This window comes from Thamnophis elegans, chromosome 2 (genome assembly GCF_009769535.1).
Source record: "Thamnophis elegans isolate rThaEle1 chromosome 2, rThaEle1.pri, whole genome shotgun sequence".
NCBI lineage: Eukaryota > Metazoa > Chordata > Lepidosauria > Squamata > Colubridae > Thamnophis > Thamnophis elegans.
The window spans coordinates 165565329-165591586 of record NC_045542.1 but is presented as its reverse complement, the minus strand read 5'-3'; positions in this window follow the sequence as shown (position 1 = coordinate 165591586).

Genomic DNA, 26258 nt, shown 5'->3' with positions numbered 1-26258 from the left:
TTATTGCTTGTGGTTGCTTGTGGTTTCCCTTTGTTTTTTGTTGGGATATTTTTATGACAGCACCTTCTAAGCATTTGGTGGGAGTTTGGGGAAGGGGGGAGGGTTAACACACAGCCTTAGAGAGCCTCAGAGAGGGGAAGGGCCCTGACACCACTGAGCATGTCCAATCAAGCAGAAGAAAGCCCAGCAATTGCCCCCAAAGTAGTTTCTAAGTTGGTGGGTGTGAATGAAAGTAGGTCATAATATTCACCATGGTATGGGACCACCATAATTGACTCACTAGAAAACGTCAGAATATGAAGGATCTCAGTGCCTTACATGAATATGGAAGAAGAATACATAGAATGCCATTAACAACATAAAATTCTATCCACCCTAAAGCTTTTCCCCAATTTAAATAACGATGCAGTAGAAAGGCACCAAACTAGAGCATCACTAAACTCCATAGCTCACAGTTACTTTTGTCAGAGTTTGTTGCAGAAATCAAATCCAGAAGCACACAAAGATAACTGATTCAGTAACTTCTTTATATACATAATAACACATGAAGTAATATATACAATACAAAGAGCTGGCTCAAAGGCAGAGGAGAGAACATGGTATTCAGTTTCAGTTCAGCAGCAGACCAGATTAGTTCTCTTGCACAGACTCAGAACTACAGAGGTAAGCCACGCCCAGACTCCAAGCCATCTGGCATGGCTCTCAGTCACCAAATAGTTCCCATTGGCTGACCCAGTTGCCATGCTTATACATTGGCTAACCTTGTCACTATGTCCTATTCCAGCCAGTCCCCAATGGCTGACCTGTTGCTATGTCCTATTCCAGTTCATGAATATTCTGACAACTTTCCCCATCAATCTCTGGAGGCAAAATGCCACATTAAAAGACAGTAGAAGTCAGTTTCCTGGATGTGGAACTATCTTCCTCCAGCATCAATTTCTGGACATATCCTGACAGGAAGAACCACAACCACTATAGAACAGTTTCCCCAACTGTCCGTGTCTGTGATTTTTCACCATTTTTCTCCAACCCCTCCACACGTGGAGTCCTGTGAAATTTCAGGTACCCACGGGAGAAGTTGTTTTTCATTGTAATCATCACCATCCAGGTCTTTGAGACCTCTTTGCCTTTGCAGTCACTGTATTTGTCTCTTTCTGAATCAGGAAAGACTCTGGCATTTCTGTCTATCAAGAGTGCTTTGAATTCTTCTAACTCTTATTCTTCTTGAATTATGGACCTCCTGTTTCTTTTTCTGATGCTGCCGGTGTCCCAGACAGTCTCTGGAAAACCTAGAATGAAGTGCCTGCTGAGTTTTCAAAGGCAGGATGGAATAAAACCATGGAGCTATTACAAGCCAGGAGACCATCTCATTGGCATAGTCATCACTGGGAGAAAATTATCAAGTATAAGATTGCCTTTCAACACGGCTCCTTATACGAATTTTGACTCGTAAGTCATTCAGTGACATGGAGTTGCATTTTTTCCATTTGCAGTTCTAACACTTTCCCCCCTTTTTTTCATTTGCTACTATATTGCAGGAGCTGTCTAATTTACTAATCGTTTTAGTTTCCAAGGCTTCTATCTTTGTCTTATTTTGTGGAAGACACTAAAATCCAAATATGATGCAGAAAAAGTCCAGATTATTTTCCTCTCCTTGTTGAATCCTGAGTTCATCATTTTAATATGTTTAAAATGACCTATGTTAAAAGATTTGATTGAAATGGTTATAATTACCTCAGCCCAGCCCATTTCCATATATATATTTGGGCATACCAGCGGTTGTGACACAATACATACATACATACAGACACACAGACACACAGACACACAGACACACAGACACAGACACAGACACACAGACACAGACACACACACAGACACACACACACAGACACACACACACACACACACACACACACACACACACACACACACACACACACACATATATATATATATATATATATATATATATATATATGTCACAACCCCTGGTATGCCCAGACACAGACACAGACACAGACACAGACACAGACAGACACAGACACAGACACACAGATACACACACACACACACACAAACCCAATATTTTTTACTGTTGCCTTTTTGTTACATTTGTTATATTTGTGCTGATAAATAAATAAGTTCGATTCCCAGCAAGGGTATGGCTAGCTGATGAGAGCTAAATAGCTTGAAATAGATCTATACTAGTCTCCCTTTATTTATTTATCAGCACAAATATAACATATATATGGATATATGGATATATGGATATATGGATATATGGATATATGGATATATGGACATATGGACATATGGACATATGGACATATGGATATATATATATATATATATATATATATATATATATATATATATATATATATATATATATATATATATATATATATATATATATATATATATATATATATCTTATAGGAATAGAGGGTTATTTTGTGGACTGCTTTTCAAGATCCCTTATAAAACTTCCTCTTTTTTAAATGCTGGTATCACTTTAATGACTGAATGATTTGATATACTGGTTACTAGGCATACCAAAATTAGTATTACTACATAAGGATGAATTTGTGACTCTTAACCTTAGTGGAAAACTATCACCATGCCATTTTCCTAATACTCATTAAATTAAAATGGTGAGTATAATTTTCCTCTGGTTTTGGATCAGTATCTGCTTAAGATTCAGAATATTTAATGGAATTGAAGGGGATTAAATTGAAAATGTGTTTTTTATTACTGTTGATGATAATAACATAAACGTTTTTCACATTAGCTTATCCTTTGACAAGTCAAAATTACTATGCTTCATTTTCAATGTTCAAGAGGTTAACAAGAATGTAAGGCTCCTGCGAAATCTCACACTTGGCTACAACATCCTTGACAACTATTTTAACACATTTGGCACTTCAGATGCCTTGCTGGACATGCTCTCTACTGGAAAACCCAATGTTCCCAACTACAGCTGTGGAAGGAAGGACAACCTCTTGGCTCTTCTTGATGCAGCTAGAAGGGATATCTCCATCCAGCTTTCAACATTAGTAGGCACCTACAAAGTCCCACAGGTTTGTTTGGCATATCTGGCAGAATGAGTGATGATGGGTGAGCGATAGATTCAACTATATCTTCTGTTAAGAATTCCAGAGCTGCTTTTCACCATGGCCATTCCTGGTGTCATTGCTGAGGATTGGTGTTCATAGTGGGGAGATAGCAAGACCTATCCTCTCATGACATCATACCTGCTACTTCAGGGTCTTCTGTCAAACACTTGTGAACATGAGAAGTTCTGGGTCCAATCACATGGTCTTCTGTACAAAAGGAAGGTGTAATGGGAAGCTCTTATGTGGAACATAATCTTAACCAAAATAAGATTTTCAACAGTGTTCAAATTCCAGATTCATGAAGAGTCCCAATGGATTATCTTACCTACAATCAATAATAGGTATATGTTTTATGGACTTGTAGGAACCACATAACTTATTAAGTAATTCATTAGTTAATGAATTAACTAATTACAAACATATTAGCCAACACATCAACTTGTTTTCAACCTAACATTTTCCTGATCAAATTCTTCATAGAAGCCTGATACATACTTGGGTAGAACTGTCTTCTGTCGAAATATTTTTTAAAAAAGCTCAACTGCTTGGGCCCTGTGTTGGCAAGTTAATTTGTACTTATAGAGTGTAAGTTGTGTAGAAGATGGCAATAGTATTCTCTACATATAAGGAAAGAAACAAAAAGGAGCCTAGCAATTACAGGCCAGTTAGTCTAACAGATATTGTGGCTAAAGTATATACTAGGTTCCTCTTGATTAGAGTTGAGAATGGGTAGATTACAAGATTCAATTCTTGCAGAAGGACAAGCAGGCTTCAAACAGAAGAAATCTATAATTACTTTGCCTTGAGCTATCTAATTACAAAATATACCACTAGGGTTTATAAATCTTAGTGCAACATTTGACATATTAAATAGAGAAATGTATGGATAAAATTGATTAACCTTAAAATGGAACCCAGACTTTTGGCCCTATTCAAAATCTTTCTACAAGCGTGTATTTGAGAATGGGCTCAAAGGAGCCATTAGAAGAAGGACTGGTACTCACCAATGGGTAAGAAAAGGATGCGTAGTTGAACCACTGTTAACAGGTTAAAACATCAATAACCCAGCAGGATTAATCAAGGATCCCGAAGTGCACATATATCAGACCTTAAATACACACAGTAACTTGATATATGCCAATGATATGATAGAACACAGAACATCATCAAACTTGGAAGGGACCTTGGAGGTCTTCTAGTCCATTCCCCTACTCAAGCAGGATACCCCATACCTTTTCAGACAAATGGCTGTCCAGTCTCTTCTTAAAAACTCCAGTGATGGAACCCCCACAATGATATTATTATTATTCTTTTTTTTACAGGATAAATTTTTATTTTAAACACATAAACACATCAACAAAAACAAACACATAACATTAAAAACAACATAGGAACAATAAGTTCCATTGTATATCATACAGCAGTTTCGAATCGGTTTCTTTGCAGTTAGTGTTTTCCCTACTATACATTTCTATCTTTCATTCATAATCTCCTTACTCAAGTGATGGAACACCCACAATGATATTATTATCATACGTGCTAGTTGAGTTAAGTGGGCTGCTAAGAACCCTTGTCTCATAATAATTTTCTGATTAATAATAAATCAAAGTGAAAAGTTATGCTGTTTGGAAATTGATGGGATAAATGGAGATTCAATGGTCAGCCAATATAAGAATTTAACAAAGTTCCATTTAGCTCATTTATTGCCAGAGAATTCATGAATTTCCAGCTTGATTTTTTAAAAAAAAAATATTTCCAGTTTCATATAACAAGTAATGCCAAGATTACCTCTCTGATCCTATACTGAGTTGAGGTTTGGGATTAAAAATATACAACATCACAGCATGGCAGAAATATTTTGTGGGTGGATAAAAGTCTTTCAGTTGCTGTCTTTAGAACTAAATTAGGAATTTATAAAATGTGACCTGTGTGTAAAATCAAGATTTATAATTATTGGTGTAAAATTAAAGCTATGGAAACTGACAAGACTCCCAAAATTGTATCTGTTACAATAGACAAAAATTAAAAGAAATACTGGATTATACAGTTGACAAATTATATTAGGAGCTGGTAGTCTCCCCATTTCTTGTACAACTGAAGAGGAAGGCAAAACGACTGCTGCAGAAAGAATTAGGATATCAAAGCAGAGAAATTGTGGCACATCAACTTGATCAGCCACTCCAAATTAACTACTAAATTGTCAAGATTTTAAATGCAGAAATGTCTAAAGATCTTAGGGCAGTATTTCCTGGAACAACATTTCAGAAGCCGTACGCAATGGTTAACGATGGAAGATTTAATCATCTCTCTTAAAATAATCAGAATATTACGGAGATCCAGAGATAGAAGATGTAGCATATGTGTTATTGAAATTGTATGAGATTTAGAAAGATAGATTTCTTGGGCTGCACATTAGACCAACAACCTGCTGGAATCCTTATACTAAAACAATATATTCCTTTTTTCTCAGAATTCAAAAATTATACATAATATGATCCTTTCTTTTAGTTCACATCTGCATATGCTTTGTGGATCTCGTTTTGGTAAATTGTAGGAGTGATACAGGTACATGATTCTCTCTATTCGTATTATTTCTAGTTTAATTTTCCTTTCTGTTTTATATATGGTCTTGTTATATGTTCTGTGTTTTATACTCAATATCTTGAAATGACCTAATTGCTAATCAACAATAAACAATTCTAATATATTTATGGAAATCAAGTTGGATTTATTAAAAACCAATATTTTACTTAACACCAAATATTACACAGCATTATTCACTCCTTTTTCAGATCAGTCATGAATTTGTTTCAGAGGCTCTGAGTGATAAAAGTCAATTCCCATTTTTCCACCGGACTCACCCCAAACTAGGGGTACAGTACCCAGGAATTGTCCAACTGCTTATCCATTTCAGATGGACTTTGATTGGTCTCTTTTCTTCAGACACTGAAAATGGAGAGAATTTCATGAGGACCTTGACTCCTATGCTGGTCAGGAATGGAATTTGTGTTGTTCTATCACAACGATTCTCAACAACTAGAGATACAGCACCCATCAGGGAGGCCATCTCTAAGTGGAGACAAGTCAATGTCTATGTTCAGTTTATAGAACATCATTCCTGGTTGGACAGACTTCTTTATTTCCAGTTAGCACTTGAAGGCATGCCAAGACCCATTGGGAAAAAAATCTGGATTATGACACTCTTTGTTACTTGGAAAATTAGTTACTATGATCTTTTCAAATACGTCCATAGTATTGTGACCTTTGCTTTTCAGGAGAATAAAAGACCGAAAGATGATGCCTTTCAACCAAAGTTTTTTGTAGAGCCCCAATTTCAAGAACAGTCATTTCACTGTTTGTCTTCAAAGCATCTCTTCTCTGTCAAAGGCCGGAGAAGATGCACCCAGAAAGCACCACTGGGAATCCAAAACAAAAATGAAATGACAAATGACCACACATTTTATAGTGTCATTAAGACTCTAGCCCATGCCTTGAATACTGCGTATTTCAACAGATTCACAAAGAGAAGTAAAAAGGGCAAATGGAGAATCACAGGTCTAAGGCTGGCGCCATGGCAGGTATGGGGTCCCGATAAAGATCCATCTGATTTAATTCTTTTGGAGAAAGAATCCATTGGAAAAAGGAGAGTCCCAATCTCACTCTACTTTTCTACAAATGGCCAACAGGTTTGGCCAATCTAATCACTCAAGCGATAATGTTCCATCATGACATATATAACTTGATGTTAAACACTGCTAATTTTAAAAAGGATGCATGCAGTTTCAAATAAACTCCTGTGTCAGGGTTCCAAGTAATAGATCCATTGCAAGCAACAACTGCAAGGCAGGTAGTTCTTCAAAGAATAGCTTTATTGGAAATATCAAATTGGGACATATCTGGTGAAAACCAACTCTGAGAGGCCCCTTGGTTTTCACCTAATTAAAAGTAAAGGTTTTCCCCTCAAGCCAGGGGTGAAATTCAGCAGGTTCTGACAGGCTCTGGAGTAGCGGTAGCAGAAAATTTGAGTAGTTCAGAGAACTGGCAAATACCACCTCTGGCTGGCCCCAGGGTGGGTGGGAATGTGGATTTTGTAGTATCCTTCCTCTGCCATGCCCACAGAACTTGTAGTAAAAAAATTGAATTTCACCACTGCCTCAAACCCAAACAATCAGTCACATGGCCGAATCATGGTAATATCCACATGTCTGGTGACATCACTCCTCCTTCCTCTGGTCAGGTGTGAGAACATCCTTGGTTCAAGGGGAAAGTATTTTATTTTCACTACACAGCCCCAGCTATCTCTAATCCCCACTTCCTATCCCTTGCTCCAGTGTGGCAATTCTGAAACTCCAAGATGGGTTCAACCAGGTCAGCTTCAAGGTTGACATCCTGTATGTATTTGTTTGTGATTAATGTTGTAAAGTTTTTACCTTGTAAATGCTTTTTCAGTTTAATCATCACAATCCAGCCCTCACTTATCTAGGTTTCTAATCATCACATCAGGAAGTGTTTTATTAATATTTTGCTGAAATCAAGTTATTTCACCAAGCTCCTTACAATTTATTAAGGAAGTGTAATAATCAGTGGTGGGATTCACTTACCTTCCCTACCAGTTTGCAAATGTTAGCATGGGCAAAAATCTTTTATTTTAGTCTACCAATGAAATAAAGTTAGCTCATCTGACTTTGTTTCCCTTCTGGAGAAGGGAAGATTATCGTGAAAACTCTTTGATAAATCAATGCTTCTTGGAAATCACCCTGTTGTTTCAAAGGAGATTATGAATAATCTCATCATATGTTTGTTTGTTTACCATATTTTTCGGACCATAATATGCACCAAGATTTTAAAAAGGCAAGTTTTTTTAAAAAGGTTTTGCACTCTGCAGACCTCTCCCCAAAAGGCCATTTTTTGTGAAAACTGACCCGTTTTTTGTCAAAAAAAATGTCATGTGTAGCCTTTAGGGGGCTTATAGAGTGCTCCTGGGGTCTGGAGAGGGGAGGCAAAAGTGAGCCAAAAATGGCCCATTTTTCACTCATTTTTGCCCTCCTCAGCCCCCAGGAGCACTCTATAAGTCCCCTTAAGGCCATTTTTGCAAAGGGGGCAGGGTTTCAGGAGGCCAAAAATGCTGTATTCAGTGTATAAGATGCACCCAGATTTTCACTCTCTTTTTTGAGGGAAAAATGTGTGTCATACTCCAAAAAATGCGGTAATTTTTTGTGACCTATTTTATAATGGTCTTTTTGACATATTTTTATAATTATATTTTATCAATATATATTATCCATATTTGATAAACATTTGTTTTTTACTGTGTAAGAAAGTGCTTGATATATAGTGAGATAGCTCCCAAGTAAGAATATTTCCAAGTTAAGAAAAAAGTTTTCAATGTGAAAAGACCACATGGAAGAAGAAACCAAGTCTTCTACTTTTAAAATTCCTGGATGTCTTCATTCTAGTTCCACCCCTTTCTGGAGAAGAACGAGTTTTGCAATATTTCTCAGATGAAACTGTACTTGGACCAAAATGGAGATATAGCAGCAGATCTGGACATCACACTCTGGGTGGTTGATCCCAGGAGGTATCTTATCAGAAGGCCTCTAGCGAGTTTTGAAAGACAGAGATTTGTCATCAACCAGGATATTCTCTCAAAGCTGAAGATGCTCCATAAGGTAGATGAAATATTGGCACATTTTCTCGGTTTCCCAAAGCTTGAGGACTGATTTCAACTAGGCTAAGCCTGGTCACCAAGGAGGATGACTCTCACAAAGAACTGAATGTGGGAAGAAGTAGAGTTATTGTTCTATTAGACAACTTGCAAGATGACTAATGACTAAAGTGTCCTTCTATAATGCTATAATATGGATCCCAGTTTGAAATTGCTGCAGCCATATCAACATGGGATGCTGGATGATTATTCATTTTGGATGCAGATCATGGCCCTTTTGTGTTCCAACTGCAATTTTGTGTTTCAATAAAACAGATGATAGATGATCTCCAGTGCTGGGGATTCTGTTGCTAGTAGTCTCACGTTTTCTTGTTCCTTGTTCTCAAACAATAAAGAAAGAGGACAATTATTTTGATCAGTTCCCAAATTCATGTTTGGACTGAATCTGATGGAATTGAATCAAGAATGGTTGGATGGAGGAGCTGTTGACCCCAGTGAGAAATAAACTTCATCTTGTCCTGCTTGAAGACAATATCTCCTGAAAGGGCAGGTCCATAATCTGTGATGTTTTAAAGCAGCCCATGTCTTGTCAGAGTTATCCATTCATCTCTTTCACCCCTCTGGGGGAGAGAGCAGTAGGCATTCTGCTTTTAGTAGAAGACCAGATCAGAGGTGGTATTCAGCAGATTCTGACCAGTTCTGGAGAACCAGTAGCAGAAATTTTGAGTAGTTCAGAGAATTAGTAAATGCTACCTCTGACAGGCTCCGCCCCATCTATTCTCTGCCTCTCAAGTCCCAGCTGATCAGGAGGGAATGGTGATTTTGTAGTAACCTTCCCCTGGCATGCCCACCAAGCCATGCCCACAGAACTGGTAGTTAATTTTTTTTGAATCCCACCACTGGAGCAGATTTAGTTATAATGAGTGGCCAGATATTAGCTAATACCATGACACAGAAATCTCAAGCACTGGAATGGGATAGTCACCTTCCAAAAAGCCCTCCCTGATATCAAAACTAATGAGGGACAATTTGAAAATAAAGGATACTTTGATATGGCCTTTGGGTTGTAAGAGAGCATTTGATCTGGGGAAAAAATAAAACCTTGACTGCAATTGTTTACCTAGTTTGTTGTCTAACTTAAGTCTCTCTGAGCAAAAAGGAAGAGCAAAATTTAAATAATGAATGTAGATCTACATTTCCAAGGCAGTTGGTGTCACCTAATTGTAGTCCTTCAACAGAAAACACCTTGTCTCTCCGATAGCAAGCTAGAAACAGCCCTTTATGACAAGGTTTAGAGTCATGCCCTGCATGCTACAGGAAAGATGCCTGGTTAACCCATTTTTAGCAACATGTTCTCATGATCTCACATCCATCTCATGTCACTGGAGTCCTAGAAAATGAGCAGTCAATTTTAGTCTTATTCGGCTAGGAAGGGTTAAATTTAATTGAAGATAAATTGCTGTGCGTGCACCCACATGGACACGCACACACATATCTAGCCCTAATTTGAAACAAATTCTTCCTTTGTATTTTAAATAGGATGCAATTTCAAAGACAAGGTCTTTGCAAATTTACATAGTTCAGAAGAATGATTTTCTGATAATACTGATCAGAAGTTACTTTCTTCATCACAGTTTTATTCCACTTTTTAAAATAAATCTAACAGAATAAACTAACTCTTTTAAAATACATTTTATTTTAAATATTAATATGAAGAGGCCATTGTCATTAAAATCACGGATACACGAAGAGTGGAGAGATTCATGTTAATATAGTCATGAAAAGGAACAAACTGGTTGTTACTTAACGTTTAAGTCTTTCCTCGATTCTATCCCTCCAGTCTTTATTAAGTAGAAAAGTCTAATATTGCAGTGTGATGTGCCAGTAGCCCAAGTGAATAACGAAATGAAGAAACTATCTCTAATTAAATCTCTTGAAATCATTTGGAAGTAGTCAGAAATTTCATATGAACCTAAGTGAAGCCCAGGGACTACTTGGCAAATGTTCATATCAACCTCCATTTCTCACACATTTTCTTTGGCATCCTTTGTTTTTCTTCTCAGTCTCTGCCTCAGTCCAAATGTGTGGAAAATTGTCAGCCTGGATTTGTCAAGAAGGCTCGAGAAGCAGAGCCAGTTTGCTGCTATGACTGTGTTCCTTGTCCAGAGGGGACCATCTCCGCTCAGGAAGGTGGGTGATACCAGAAAAAAGGTTACTGGATTCATCCAGAGCATTTTGATCCATGAGTATTTTAAAAGATAATTTAAGCTTGACTGTTTTCTTGTTGTTCTTTATTTTCAACATCCCCAATTTCTTTTGTAATGAGTGAAGCATGAAAAGCAATTTTGAAGGATGAAATGAGATAGAATGATAAGGCATAGTTACTTCTGTGAGAGGAAATATCTCTTCTACTTGTTAGATTGGAAGTATCCATCAATTTTTACCTTCATTGGGAACATCTGAAACCTTGAGATTCCAAAAATAGTTTCAGATCAATAACTCTTGCTCACTCAAAATAATTTACCTTACAGGCCAAAAGGTACAACAATCAATCATTCCATTAATTGCTCAATATTTAACAGAATAACAGAATAGGAAGGGATCTTGGAGGTCTTCTAATCCCTGTAGGAACAGGAGACTCTATACCATTTCAGACAAATGGTGAAATTGAAAAGTTGAGACCATAAAATAAATATTATTTTCTGTTATCCCAGATACTGAAAAATGCACTAAGTGCCCAGATGATCAATATTCAACTGAGAACCGACTCCGATGTATCTCTAAACAAATAACCTTCCTGGCCTATGAGGAACATCTGGCCATCATCTTGCTCTGTTTTGCCCTAGTCTTGTTTCTAACCACAGGCTTTGTTTTAATCATATTCCTTAAATATCGAGAAACACCCATTGTCAAAGTCAACAACCGGGACCTCTCCTACATTCTCCTGGCCTCCCTCCTGCTTTGTTTCTTGTCATCCTTTTTCTTCATTGGACAACCAAGGAAAACTACCTGCCTTCTCCGACAAACAGTGTTCAGTATTGTCTTCTCAGTAGCTGTGTCTTCTTTGTTGGCCAAAACAATCACAGTGATATTAGCCTTCCTGGCAACAAAACCAGGAAACCAAGTGAAAAGATGGTTGAAGAAGAGCTTGGCTAATTCCATCATCCTTTCTTGTTCTGGTGTTCAAATTTGTATTTGTGCCCTTTGGCTGGGAGTTTCTCCCCCTTTCCCTGATTCTGACCTGCACTCCCAGCCTGGAGAGATCATCCTTCAATGCAATGAAGGTTCTGTCACCATGTTCTATGTTGTCCTTGGCTACATGGGTTTCCTAGCTGCTGTTTGCTTCATGGTGGCTTTCCTGGCCAGGAACCTCCCTGGAGCCTTCAATGAAGCCAAACTAATCACCTTTAGCATGCTGGTCTTCTGCAGTGTCTGGATCTCCTTCCTGCCCACCTACCTGAGCACCAAAGGGAAATACATGGTGGCTGTGCAGGTCTTCTCCATCTTGGCCTCTGGTGCTGGGCTATTGGGCTGCATCTTCTTCCCCAAGTGCTACATTATTCTCCTGCGACCAAATCTAAACACTAAGGAACACTTAGTGATAAAAATAAGAAACTGATAATGAAATTGTTTCTTAGATTCATATCATGTAAGTACTTATTGCAATTATTATTGGTTTCTATGCTTTCTTTGCATGTGGTCCCTTGCAGTTGGGGCTATTTAAAACCAAATGAAATAAAAATATGAAGAGTGTAAGATTAATTAAATGAAAACATGAAATAAATGAATTAATAATTAATATTTGTGTTTGTCCTCCTTCCTTAGAACACTCAGATTAGCTAATATGTGGGTTAAGCAATATATCAAGAGAAGGCAAATAGGAGCCATATTCTGGGCTTTGGAGTACTCTCAGCTTTTCAGACATCTTCAAAGTTAGTTAGGAATGTCTCAACATCTTCTCTTTCACAGTTCTTTTTGAATTGGTCATTTCATACCACTGAGGTTTGGGTAGTGCCGTAACTGGTGTCAGTGCTCCTTCTCTTTCTCCTGATGTGCCTTTTCTCAGCCATCTCCATTTAGTTGAACTCCAGATTAAGTTTCATCCTCATTGTGGCTTCTTCTCTCTCAGTTTCTTGTTCCAGTTTTTTTGGAAGGAGATGCTCAACAGTCTTTTTGACTTCTGGTGAGGAGTGTCCTGTAGGAGACACTTTTATAGCCAGACCTTTCCTGACAAGGTTTGCTTAACATTTCTCTTTGCTACTTCTCAAACAACTAATTAAGCCTGCAGTACTGATTGTCCCAAAGGTGCTTCCCCCACCCCAGAGGGCAGCTGAACTTTCTTGTTTTTTCTTTTGAAGATGTTTCACTTTTCATCCAAGAAGCTTCTTCAGCTCTGACAGGATTGTGGGGAATGAAAGGATTTTTATTCCTTGCAGACAGCTGGTCATTTGCATCCTTTTAGAAAGTCATTGAAGCACTTGAATCCAGTGCCAAGACTGTTATGGTCTTCCTATTCAAGTTTCAGATTCATGTTATTGGGTATTCTCAGGTCTGTTCCTGTGGTTGCAGCCAAAACCGGATGCAATATTCCAAGTGTGGCCTTACCAAAGCACCATAAAGTGAGCTTGATTCCATCCCTCTGTCAATGCAGCCTAGAACTGCATTGGCTTTTTGGGTAACTGCAGCACACTGCTGACTCATATTTAAATGATGCACGTGTGTATGCATTTGTGTGCATAATAGATCCTGGTGGCAAACAGCAATGGCTAATGATTGTCTTTTTGATTGACTGGAATAGAAACTTATGAGGAGGACTGCAACATATTGAAATTACACAGCATTGATCCTGTTTCAACCAAGGATGGAATTGCAGATGCCTTTACCAGCCCAAATGCTTGTCTGACCTCTTGTGCCTCTTCCTCCTGCTGAGTACTGCAAGTACCAATCTGACCTACCAGTATTTCACCTATTAGATTGCCACTGTTAAACAGCAGTACCACTGTTTGAATTGATGCTGATGCACTAATACCACTCTACAATACCTTAGTTAGACCCCAGTTAGAATACCACATCTAGTTTTGATTGTCACACTATAAAAAAGTAGCTGAGACTCTAGAAAAAGTGCAGAGAAGAGCGACCAGGATGATTAGAGGGCTGGAGACTAAAGCATATGAAGAATGGGTGCGGGAACTGGCCATGGCTAGTCTAGTGTAGAGAAGGACCAGGGGAGACATGATAGCATAGTCCCAATATTTGAGGGGCTGCCACAGGGAGGAAGTTGTCAAGCTATTTTCCGAGGAACCTGAAGGCCAGACAAGGTAATGGATGGAAATTAATCAAGGAGAGATTCAACCTAGCAAAAAGGAGAAATTTTCTGACAATGAGAACAATCAACCAATGGAACAGCTTGTCTTCGAAAGTTGTGGGAGCTTTATTACTGGAGGCTTTCAAGAAGAGATTGGAATGCCATTTGCCAGAAATGGTGTAGGATCTGCTGCTTTGGCAGAGGGTTGGACTGGATGACCTACAAGGTCCCTTCCAACTCTGTTAATCTGAATCTGATGCTGCAACCTTCAGCAGATTGGTTTAATGGAAGAGGGGGATGGTGGAAAAATGGGTATTGATCTCTATGCTTGTGATTATTGCTTTTATTATTGCTTTTATGTCTATTATGTACATTTATTATTGAGGTGTCATGTATCTCAAATATAAAAATGGGCAAGCTGAGTTTTAGCAAACCCCATCAAGTGAAGGGAAGCCTTCAGAAGATTATGAGAACTACATTTGTTGGGATCATTTGTCCTGTGTTTTCTATGCCTTAATCATTTTCCCTCTAGAAGAATTTTCTGCTCTGTAGGACAGAGAGATTATGTGATTGGGAGCATGGTAAGCAAATAGCCAGCACTAATGCATTGCCTTCTATAGGGAGTGGACCCTCTATTATATGCTTATTTATTCTCCTACAATCCATTTTGTTACCTGTACATACAGACCAATCTCTTTCAAGCAATTATGCAAATTAACAATTATCCTTAGCATATTATAACTATAAAGTTGCCTATTTGGTTCAGCATAAATTTTTTTACTTTTGCAGATATACATACAAAAGAAGGGATTGTGAGATTATAGGAAGATATCCCCCATACCATCTTCCTCCTTGACCCTCCAATAAACTCAGGCACACCAAACAATTCGAGAAAACTGACACTCCATCCTTGGCATTTGTAAGCAAGACCAGAGTTCAAATCTAAATGTCTGGGATCACACAGAGTCCAATAGGATTTAGATTGTGAATCTCACTGCTGACACCAGTTTCTTTAGAAAGAAAAAAAGGATGCAAAAACCCAATAATCAAGCCTCACTGCAGATTATTTATTCAATGTACACAGAAAATATTGGGAGGAAATCCTACAGACAAAAGGATGCACTCATAGTTATTCAAAGGAAAAAGAAGAATGTTGAATGAATGAATGTATGAATGTTGTGTTTTTTAATGACGTACTGTCCTACGTGTTAAATGTTTGTTTCCCCCCCCTTTTCGAGTTGTAAGCCACCCTGAGTCCCCCCAGGGAAAAGGGCGGTATATAAATAAACTTCTCAAATCTCAAATCTCTCAAAGAAAAAACAATAATCATACATATGCATATTTAATACATGATCCAAGCATGAATATTCATAATTAGCAAGCCTCAAATTATTTTCCCATCCGGTTATTGTTATTATCCTCAAGTAAGAGTTATTGTTTAAATAAAAAGAAACATCAGTTACATATGAGCCACGGTGGCATAGTAGTTAGAGTGTAGTACTTCAGGCTGCTTCTGCTGACTGCTGGCTCCCTGCAATTTGGCAATTTAAATTTCACCAGTCTCAAGATTTACTCATCCTTCCATCCTTCCAAGGTTACCAAAATGAGGACCTAGATTGTTGAGGGAAATAGGCTGACTCTGTAAACTGCTTAGAGAGGGCTGTGAAGCATTTGATATGGTATATAGTAATAGCACGTACACGTATATACTGCTCCACAGTGCTTTACAGCCTTCTATAAGCAGTTTATAGAGTCTGCATATTGCCCCTCAAAATTTGAGTCCCCATTTTACACAGTTCAGAAGGATGGAAGACTGAGTTAACCCTGAATCTGTCAAGATTTGAACTGCCCAATTGCAGGCAGGCAGGAAGCAGCAGACGTAGAGTAGCACTCTAACCATGACTCTTAAGTGCTATTAAGTCTAAGTGCTATTGCTATTTCCCATAGCAGTTTTGGTAAAATGCATTGACAAACAAGGATATCATGGCTGCCACATGCAATCCTTCTATAATTCCAGCTTGTTGAAACCTTCCCACTACTCCAAGAACTTCCTTTACTCATAATTCTATCTTCCAGTTGCCCTTTAATGATTTCAAGCAAAAATATTGGCCAAGTCATCCACAGAGAACAGCTTCGAGCATTGTCCTGTTGGAAAATGTTGGGAGTTGACATTCCCCTGTCTCACATTTCAACATTTCTTCTGGTTGTAAGCTGCTCCTTTGTATTCAGGTCCGGCCTCAGAATGATAATGTAGCACTTGAGGATAAAGATACAAGCCAGCAGACCAGCGCTGGTGCTCAAGTAGGTAGGGACAAATGTTATCCAGACACTGCAGAAGACAAGCATGCTGAAGGTGATCAGCTTGGCTTCATTAAAGGCCCCAGGGAGATTCCTGGCCAGGAAAGCCACCATGAAGCAGATGGCAGCTAAGAAGCCCAGTTAGTACATGTATAATTAGATAAAGTACATCTTTCTTCGGTATTATGCCTAGGAGAAAAAAATCTGGTTTGAACAAAATTTGATCTCTCACCATTTGTTCCAACCATGATTGAATCATTTCCCAGTATCTTTTAGCCTCATTGCATATCCACCACATATGATAAAAAGTGTCTGGTGTTTTTTCCACTTCCAACAATTTGGGGCCAAATTTTTAAACATTTTGGAGGGGGGAGTACCATCTGTAGAACATCTTATATAGAGCCGTGGCCATTGTTAGTTTCCAATTAAGTATCCAAAGTTTTTCCCATTTAGCCAATTCCACATTATAACCAAAATTTTTCACCCAGGTGACCATAGTTTCTTTGACATGTTCTTCCTCAAGTTTATATTCCAACAAAAATCTATACAGCACTTTGATCAACCTGTCTTCTGTCTCTATCAGAAGTTTATCTAATGTTGTGTAATCCTTGGCAATACCTTCCTTTTTTCTATCCTGTGCAAACCTTGATTGTATCTGTAAATAAGACCACCATTCAAGTTATACCCTTTGTGATGTCAATTCTAGTCTAGTTTTTATCTCCTCCTGTTCAATAATTCTTTGTATGTAACAATTTTTTCCAGGTTACTTAAATTTGGGTGTATGTATGCTTCCATCGTAGATAGCCAAATGGATGTTTCAATATAGTGGTTATTTTTAATTTTGTTCCATACTAATAACAGGGACTCTATGATGTAGTGGCTGTAAAAATATTTATGTGCAGATCCTTTTTCATATCATAGGAAGGCATGCCATCCTGCTTGGAAGTCATGACCTTCCAATTTGAGTAATCTTTTATTTCTCAACATTATGCATTCTTTTAACCATGTTAGAGTGGCCACAGTATAATAAAGTTCCCAATCATGTACACCTAATCCTCCTTTTTCCTTGGTGTCTTGCACAGCTTTGAGTTTTATTCTTGGTTTTTTCCCTGCCATATAAATTTAGAAACCAATTGATTCAAAATCTTTAAAAAAACTTTTTCTAATTTAATGGGAATGTTATGAAACAGAAAAAGAATTTTGGCAGTACTTTCATCTTTATTAGTGTGATCCTACCCATCAGGGACAATTGTAGCTTTTCCCCACTTTTCTAAGTCTTTCTTAGTTAATTGATTAAATTAATATAGTTGTCTTCTTTGATGGACACACACCTCGCTGATAAGTGTATACCTAGATGTTTCACTTTTTTGACAATTTGAATACCCAATTTCTTTCTTAACTCCTCTTTCAATTCGGATGTCATATTTTTAACCAACCTTACTCTTATGAGTAAGGTTCTTCTTCAGACTTTCAATAGTTAACTCATTTACCCCTGGAGGCTTCCATGTTATTAGAGTTATTCACAACTGGCCTTTGTTGTGTTAATTAATTAAGTTTAGATTCAGCTCTGCAGACAGAGCAGAGAAGAAAAGAAAAAAGTCTCCAGCCTTCACTCAATGCATTCCTCTCATCACTACAGGGGGGCGGGATAGAAGGAAAAATCCACCCCCAGTCCTAGCTTTGAGCCCCCTAACCTCCTGGGCTATTTTGCAATAAAATATCTTCCACCAAGATCAGGAATCTGTTAAGCCACTTGCAACTCCTGCAGCTTTTCTCTAATAAATCCTCGCTTGCTTTGAACTGCTGTCAGCACTCTGCAACAGCCTTTACAGATTGCCATCTTCCATGCCCGGGATTATGAAGAAGATTTCAAGCCCAGACCATGAACTGCTATGCTATGGTCATGCCAAACCAACCTTCTCTTCAGTCTTCCCTTCAGGAAAACATCGGTTTACAAAAGTCTTTCAAGAAAACCCTCCTGGATGCCAAACCCAGATGCTCTTCATGGAGCTCTCCCTTCAAGCAGCCATTCATGCTGGCAGCTAGCCCCACCTCCCAAAAATAAAAGTGTTTTAATGCCCACCTGGAAATAAATTGAAATGAGTCTTGAAGAACTGATATATCACATTTTAAAATTCAGCCAGAGTCTGAAATTATGCTGCGACTTGTAGTGTTTAAATTGTAGGTTGAGCCAGGAATTATCTATATTTAGGGCTTTTTGGCTTAGGACAGGACATAACTTTGCATTATTTCTTGTATTTGCCATTCACTGAAATGGTTTCAAAAGTGACAGCTGGAAAACTCCCTGGAGAGAAAAGAGGAAGAAAGAAACCCCCAGCACTTCCATAATTATAGGGAGAAGTTGTACATTTGCCATGGCTTCTTTGAAGAGCTGGAAGTGAGCCAGTAAACAAGAACACAATTGCAAAAACACAGAGAGACTCTCCCATTTTATGTGTGCAATATTATTTTTTTTACTATGCAACGTTTTAATGATTACATTATGACTGAACTTATTTTTGACAATTGCATCAGTTTTTTGTGGTGATGCCCTTGAGCATTAGCTTTCAAAGTGAAGTAAATTTTTTCTCCCATTTCGCAGGCAACTATTTCGATCTGTGACATGCTCAGGCATTAAATAGTCCTCAGGGTTTTCTCTTTAATCACTATGACAATAAATAGCAGATTTCTTTTTCTTCAGTCACAATTGCCATTTATTCCCTCTGAAATCAATTTCAAGGAACGAGCTCTAAAACCTCTCAATTCTTGAAGAATTACCATATTTTTTGGAGTATAAGACACTCTGAAGTATAAGACACACAGCTTTTGGGGAGGAAAACAAGGGGGAAAAAATCTGCCTCTGCCTCCCAGCAATTTGACTCCTTGCAACAAACAGCAAACAGTACAAACAATATGCACTGTTTGTAGTGTTACATTTCAGACTATACTTGTACAGATGCTGTTAAAATTGATGTGCTTTCTGAAAGTATAGTTATTTTCTGCTATTTAAAAGAAGATACAATAGCACTGGGCCTCTTCAAGCATTTATTTTAAAAAGCTTCTTCACTTTGTGAAACTGTCTAGAACAATAATAAAGCAATCTTTAAAAAATAAATCTAATAATTTGAACATTCTATAGGCATTTATTGACTTACCTTCTTGCAGCAAACAGTCTGATTAGCACAAGAAAAAAAATCTGCTTCTGCCTCCCAGCTGTTTGCCTTGTGGAGCAAACAGCAAGTTTCACTTTCAGTTTTAGCATGCCTCCCAATCATCAGCTGTTTCAGGCTGCAGGGATTGCTATAGCCTATTGCAGCCTGCACAAGCCCCATTTTCATGTTTACTGCAAGGAGATAAATTGCTGGGAGGCAGAGGCCAAAGGGCGGGGGACAGTGGGTGGGTGGGGCTACAATCAGTGTATACACCCAAAATTTCACCCTCTTTTAGGGGGAGAGGTGCGTCTTATACTCCGAAAAATACGGTATTTAATTCTCCCTCTGCACTGTCATTTTGAACTGGTGGACTTATGGTAAAATAATATCTTTTGATTTTGGTGACCCTAAGCTCAAGTCTAAGGTGGAGCTAAATTCAGAATGACATCTTTGTCACTGGTTTAAATTAGACAAAAAGAGTTATGAGTTTGACTTTATTAAAAATGAATTGGAAATCTTACTGTGTGGTAGTGGTGAACACATTATCGCTAAGGTCTATGAAATGTTATTGAACTTAAATTTGGAAAGTGAACATGTAAAGCATTCTATGATTCAATGGACAAGGAACTTTGGATATAATTCAATGCTTGAACAATGGAAGAATATATGAAAGAAATATTTCAAATTATATTAAATTACAATTTAAAAGAAAATTTCTATAATATGATGTATCATTGGTATTTAACTCCAGATAAGTTATCAAGAATGTATAAAGGTATTACAAATGAATATTGGAAATGTAAAGGTAAAGAAGGGATTTTTTATCATTCATGGTGGACCTGTGACAAAGCAAAGAAATATTTCAGTAGGATTATATTCTAATACAGAAAGTTCTTAAAATGAATATAAAGCTAAAACCAGAGACTTTGCTTTTGGGTTAATGGAAAAGGAGAAAAAAATGGAACTGTGATGTTATACATGTTGATGTCAGAAAGGTAACTTTATGCTCAAAAATGGAAGGACACTTTGACCCTGACAATGGATGAATAGTTGCAAAAGTTGATGGGAGTTAGAAAATATGGCTAAATTGACTGCTTTGATCAAGGGGAAAAAATCACAAATACCTTTGTTTCTACTTGGAAATCACTTCTGGACTTTGTTCTTGAGGTGGAAAAAATGAAATTTTGATTTCGGGTTTTATTGATTAGCTAGATTTGTTTTTATAGAAATAGTTAGTTTAAACTATTATGTAAAAGTAAAAAGCTGAGGTTTGATGTTAATACTTATTCTATTATACTAAAGAGAGTCGGAAATCAATGCCTTATCTTCCCCCTTCTTCTCCACACTTTTCTCTTCCTCTTCCCCTTCCTTTTTTCTCCTTCTTTTTGCTTTTTTTGCATGTTATATCATAAATTAATGAAATATTTATAAACTTAAAAAAATTATGTTTAAAACAATTTTAGCTGACTTGGGAATTCTAGGACACCAGATATTCACATAATGATTAATGAAGTTTGGCTCACTCTGTTCAATTCTGTTGGGTACCAGAATCATCAACAACCTTGGAAGACATTCACACAAAGTCCTTACAGTGGCTCTCTAACAATTTTCACAATTTACAAAAGAAGGATGCAAGTTCAGTAATAATTGAAATGAAAAATTAAATGATGTGAGCCTAAAAAACAATTTCATTCTCAGTTCCCTCCTTTGATCATGAGATGTTCCTTTGTGTTTAGATCTGGTCTCAGGATGATGATGTAGCACTTGGGGAAGAAGATGCAGCCCAGAAGGCTAGCACCGGAGGCCAAGATGGAAAAGATCTGCACGACCACCATGTATTTCCCCTTGGTGCTCAGGTAAGTAGGTACAAAAGTCACCCAGACACTGCAGAAGGCCAACATGCTGAAGGTGATCAGATTGGCTTCATTGAAGGCAGCAGGGAGATTCCTAGCCAAGAAAGCCACAGTGAAGCAGATGACAGCCAGGAAGCCCAGGTAGCTGAGTGTGATGTAGAACATGACAACAGAGCCTTCATTGCATTGTAGAATCATCACTCCAGGCTGGGAGTGTGGGTGAGAGTCGGGGAATGGGGGGAAATTGCCAAGCCAGATGGAGCAGATGAAAGTTTGGACAGCAGAACAAGAAAGGATGATGGAGTTGGCCAAGCTCTTCCCCAACCATCTCTTTACTCGGTTTCCTGGTTTTGTTGCAAGGAAGGCTAGCACAACTGTGATTGTTTTCGTCAACACAGAAGACACGGCTACTGAGAATACAATGCTGAACACGGTTTGTCGGAGAAGGCAGGTGGCTTTCCTTGGTTGCCCAATGAATAAAAAGGGGGACAAGAAGCAAAGCAGGAGGGAGACCAACAGGATGTAGGAGAGGTCTCGGTTGTTGGCTTTCACAATAGGAGTTTCTAGATATTTCAGGAATATGATTAAAACAAGGCCTGTGGATAGGAACAAGAGTAGGGCAAAGGAGACCAGGATGATGCCCAGATGTTCCTCATAGGTCAGGAAGGATATTCTTTTGGGGATACATTGGATTCTGTTTTTGGTTGGATATTGATCATCTGGGCACTTGGTGCATTTTTCACTATCTGAAAAAATAAAAATAAGAGATTTTTATAAATTTCCTTTCATCTTTCAGGAAAGACATTTTTGGAAATAAATACATGTAATATTTCTATCTATTTTCTTGTCAGGTAAAGCTGATGTACAATACATTCACTTGCAACATTACTTAAATTTAAATGAATTTGGATGTTCCTAAGAGAGGTAAATATGGAAGGACGCTCCCAAACCGAGAAATAGAAGAGATATTTCTTCTGGCAGAAGTAGCCATGCCCAATCGACAATGTCCTTTTCTCTCTTCCCACCTTATCCTTTAAGCTCTTTTTCTTATATCCCCCATTATGAAAGAAATTGGGCATAATGAAATTAACAAACAAGGACAAAAAGTTCAATCTTAGATGTGTCTACTAACAGCACATTGATTAAAATGCTTTCTGTAAATCTAGTAAACTTTCCTGTGATGTCACTAGTGGTGGTTTCTTACTGGTTCGGACCAGTTCAGCCAAACCGGTAGTGGTTTGGCAGCCAGGGTCACTGAAATGGGCAGTGACCCAGGCCTGCCACAACCCTGAACAGGTACTCCAGGTGGCACTGTAGTTGCTGCCTTCTTGTTTTTCAGTTCTGCACATATGCAGAACAATTTTTATTGTACTGTGCATGTGCACTCAGTGTGTGTGCGGTGCACACATGAGCGATCCAGCAGTAGTGCCTGCCAGAACCCACCTCTGGGTGTTACCCACCTTCATGAGTGGAGATGGTCCCCTCTGGACAAGGAAGACAGTCGTAGCAGCAAACTGGCTCTCCTTCTCGAGGCCGCTTGAAAAATCCAGGACGACAATTTTCCACACATTTGGACTGAGGAAGAGACTAAGCAAAAATAAAATAAAATAAAAAATAAATAGGAACAACACAGAAAATATGTTAGGAGTCACCATCCATGAAAAATGAAAATCGAAATGAACATTAGCCAAGTGGTTTCTGGGCTTGACTTAGATAAGTATAAAATTTCTAACTAGTACAAAGCGGTTGTAGGAAGTATAACTATTGGCAGATTCTTCATTTAGTTTCTTGGTTTTGCTTTTGGCATATCGCATGGAAGTAAAGCAATATTTAATTTAATAAATTCTGCAGTGATGTCATTGAGGAAATTGTTTAAGAATTAAAGGACAACCAGAAGCTTCCCCCTCATAGTTACATGCATTCCTGCATTCTTCCTAGATACATGAATGACCGTGACCCGACAAATGTGCGCACAACAAAAGCGTGCCGACGAAACCGCGGCGAGAAAACCGTGATTTAAGTTAAGGTAAGGGTTAGGGTTAGGTTCAGGGTTAGGTTCAGGGTTAGGTTTAGGGTTAGGTTTAGGGTTAGGTTCAGGGTTAGGTTCAGGGTTAGGTTTAGGGTTAGGTTCAGGGTTAGGTTCAGGGTTAGGTTTAGGGTTAGGTTTAGGGTGAAGGTTAGGGTTAGGGTTAGGGTTATTAGGTTGTTATTAGTTCTTTGTTGAAGGCGCACTTTTGTCGGCGCGCTGTTGTCAGCGCGCTTCTGCGCTCATTCATCGGCACGATTTTGACCTCACAGTTTTCTCGCCGCGGTTTTGTTGGCACGTTTTTGTCGAGCGGGCATTTGTCGGTGAACCATGAAGGACTATAATTTGATGAGAACAACTGGCATAGACTCCCCTTTCCATGGTAGGTTCCTCAAAAACATCACAGACCATGGACCTTCTCTTTCAGGGGGCTCTGTCTCTAACCAGAACATACTGAATCCTAATTCCAAAGCTTATTTTAAGCTGAGATGAGCAAGATCTCTGTGCAGTCTCAATTCAATCCAAATCTGAATCAAGAGAATTGCTTTTTTCTTTGCTATTTGAGGTCAACAAACAAGTGAACTTAAATCTATCAGCACCACAATGCCCAGCACTTGCTGGCCTCTCTCACCAGTTTAATGGAGATATAAATTTTGGAAGGGACACAAAATGGTCATGATCTGGGTCCTAAAGAATCACCAGAAATCTCATTTTGGATATAGCTGAGTCAGTTTAAAACAGTATTCCATATTAAAGCCTCTGAAGAATACATTGATCAATAGAACGGAAGCCTCTGTCTATGAAAATTATATCAGTTCTACTCCACACATTCACTTTTCAGTGAAGGTTAACTAACTTTTATAGACTCATCTTAGCCTATTTCAAATAAGTCCTAAGGCTTTGTAAATAAAGAGGGGGTGGAGGGAGGGAGAGAGGGAAAGAGACCAATATTTTCCCCACCTTGTTGAGCAACTTAAGGTGTGACAGAACAACTTGGTTGATAATAAGTTTCTGTCTTTCAAAACTCCCCAGTTGCTCTTTGGCAGGATTCTCCTTGGAGACAAACATCCAGCTCATAATGTCCAGATCTGCAGTTATAGCTCCATTTTCATCCAAGTATAGTTTCAGCAGGGAAAGATTGAGCAATTCATTCTTCTTTAGAAAGGGGTGGAACTAGAATGGAAACATTCGGGGATATTAATGGGGAAGGCTTCCAGGGAGCCCCATGCAAAACAGAGGTGGTCACTGGTTTGAGTAAATTGGTGTGGAACACTGAGTGGGTCTTCCCCAACAGGAGAGGCAGCTTTAGTTCTACCATAACTGGGTTAACCACCCGGACAATTGGGAATATCCAATGAATTTGGGACCCAGTTTCTGGCATGGTACCTTTAGATGGATGTATTTGGTAGACAGGTACACTCTATCCCCAACCCTACATACTGTGGACTTTGTTTCTTGTCCATGTGCTTTTTATATGCTTCCACGGCTACTTACAGTGCAGTTTGGGCATGGTAGCACACGGATTGCATATAGTTTAGCCATTTCTTCATGGACAAGTACTCAGGAGGTACTCTCGGACATTCAGGAATGGCCAAGAAGTCGAACCCATTCACCACCCAGAATGGGGTATAACCTATAGTACTATGTACCATGTTATTATGTGCAACCTCAGCAAACCGTAGTAGATCCGCCCAATCCATTTGCTGATGTTGTGCATAACAAAGGATGTATTGTTCCACTCTAGCATTTGTCCTTTCTGCTGTCCCATTGGTGGCCAGATGGAACACAGAGACCCTTTTTTATCTTCAAAAAACTGTGCCAAAACCAGGCAATAAATTGTAACCCTTGATCGGATATTATCCATCTGGGTACACCATGCAACCAGTAGGTATTTGCTACAAATAATTTGGCCAATCTTTTAGCTGATGAGAGCCCCAGACAGGAGATAAAATGAGCTTGTTTCGAGAATAGATCAATTACCATTCAGATAACAGTATTTCCCCGGCTTTCTGATAGCTTCACAATGAAGTCAATGGCAATGTCCTCCCAATGCTGTGTAGGGTTTACCACCCTTTGTAAAAGACCAGGAAGCTTTCCTGGCTGGCTTTTCATAGTGGCACAAATGTCACAGCTGTGTACGCATTCCTCAATATCTCTCTTTATTTTGGGCCACTAAAATTGTCAGTTTATCAAATGCAGAGTTTTTAGGAACCCAAAATGTCCTGCCACTTGTGCATGACAATGCCTCAAAACTACCATCCGTTGGACTGCTGGTATGTATATTTTGAACCTTTCCAGGCTAATCCATCCCTCTTAGTCAAAGCCTGGCCATTCATTTGGAACCAAGGGTCTAGTGGAAGTGCGGCTCTGATTTCTTGGATGATCTCAGCTGATGGTTCTCCTCCCTGAGCCTTCCCTTGCACACTTGCAGCCAAATGTATATTTGAAGAGTGAGGAAGCATAGACTGGATTGCCTCTTCTTGACTACTGTTAAACTGTGGTTTCTGTGCTAATGCATCCACCATGAAGTTTCATCCACCTGGAATATATTTTAACTGGAAATTAAACCTTTGGAAGTACAGAGCCCATCATACTTGCTTGGGCGATATTTTCCATGGGGATTGGAGAGCTTTCAGGTTCTTATGATCTGTCCATAACTCAAAAAGAACCACAGACCTTTCGAGTAAATGTCTCCACATAAGCAGTGCCCATCATACTGTGAATGCTTCCTTCTCCCATATAGTCTCACTATCTCTTGGTTTCCCTCAATTTGCGGGATGTGTTGGCACACGGTTGCAATGCTCCTTCCTCATTTACTTGAAGTAGAACAGCTCCCACTG